We start from the raw sequence: 1,818 nt of genomic DNA, 5'->3' as shown, positions 1-1,818 counted from the left end.
CGCAACTCATCCACTCGCACCCTCCCCTCGCCCTCCCTCCGTCCTGTGTGCTATTCCCCTCCTCCACGCTCTCTCTCTCTCTCACTCACACTCACTCTTTCTCTTCCTCTTTCTCCTTGTCTTTTTCAGGGGTGACTGCAGTCGAAAGATGACCTCTCTTTCTCTCTCTCTCTCTTTCTCCTCCCCTTTCTCTCTCACTTTTGGGTTGCAGCAGCCAGAAGATGTAAGGATGCGTGTACACTGCAGCAAGAACAACAACAACAACAACAATAACAACACTGGGACATGAAACAGAGAGAGACAGAGAGAGAGAGAGAGAGAGAGAGAGTAAAATAAGGGTAGCTGAAACATTTAGGATGATGGCCCTTCCTGTCAAACAGCAGACTATTCATATATGCAATGAAAACTAAGAAGCTATACATGTGTTTTAGTGCCTCCTACTAAATAGCTTACTTGATAAAAAACTAAAGCCTTTGTCTGGCTCCTGCTGATGGATATAAGCGTCTCTACAGATGGAGAGATGGCTTAAACAAAGTGCACTGGTCGCTTTAGCAGCTTTAGACCAAACATCCGCTGATGTTCACAGTGATAGCCTTTACCAAGGCATTAAATCTTTCCATCGAAAACTGTGGAATAGAACAGTGACGCCTTTATTCACAGGACCTTAAAAAAAAGCAAAATAAACATATATAAAGTAAATAGCATAGCAATACCACTGAGCTCCCACTGCTCATGAGTGCTAAGGTATACTTCAGTGTTTTCCCCAAAACTCATAGTAGGCTATAAGATCAGTTGTTACAGTCAGTAATCATTATATAAATAACCAACATACGCTATATTTGCCAAAAGTTTTGGGACACCACTCCAAATCATTGAATTCAGGGGTTGGGCTTGGCCCCTTAGTTCTAGTGAAAGGAATTAATGCTTAATGCTTAATGCTTCAGTATACCAAGACATTTTGGACAATTTCATGCTCCCAACTTTGTGGGAACAGTTTGGGGATGACCCCTTCCTGTTCCAACATGACCGCACACCAGTGCACAAAGCAAGGTCCATAAAGACATGGATGAGCGAGTTTGGTGCGGAGGAACTTCACAGAGTCCTGACCTCAACCTGATAGAACACCTTTGGGATGAATTAAAGCAGAGACTGTGAGCCAGACCAACATCAGTGCCTGACCTCACAAATGCCTAAACCTTGTGGAAAGTCTTCCCAGAAGAGTTGAAGCTGTTATAGCTGCAAAGGGCCAGCCAACTCCATATTACATTCAAGTGCTTGTAAAGGCAGGCATCCCAAAACTTTTGCCAATATAGTGTATTTTGTATAAGCTCAAACTAAATAATCCATAACATCATGGAAGCTTTCAGAAAGCATAAATGTATGATGGCCTAGGAAAACCCATTTCCTTACCCTTGATAAGATCTGGAAACAACTAAACAAACACACAAGGACATAAAATAAAAATAAATCAATACATTTGGAAAATGTGATCTGATCTTTGATCAAAATTTTGCTTTTCTAATAATATACCTCAATTCCTCTAAGAAATAAAAAGAAATATACATTTTACCCAAATGTGCTACCTTATAATCTTGGATGTGTCTCTATAAGGAGTCGGATTAGCAAACACGACAAGAAATGCAGTCAGTTTGCCTAAAGATGCCCTAATCCTAGCTAGCTAAGCTAAGTGCGCTTCTCTGACACAGTGTGCGATCAAGTCACTTACACGCTCTAGTGAAATAGACAGAAGCGTAATTAATTCAGTTAATTACCTGCTTCATCAAAATGGATGTGTTTAAAAATGGTAGTGATAAGAAG

This window comes from Hemibagrus wyckioides, linkage group LG26, assembly GCF_019097595.1.
Source record: "Hemibagrus wyckioides isolate EC202008001 linkage group LG26, SWU_Hwy_1.0, whole genome shotgun sequence".
NCBI lineage: Eukaryota > Metazoa > Chordata > Actinopteri > Siluriformes > Bagridae > Hemibagrus > Hemibagrus wyckioides.
Note: the sequence above shows the minus strand (reverse complement) of the source record.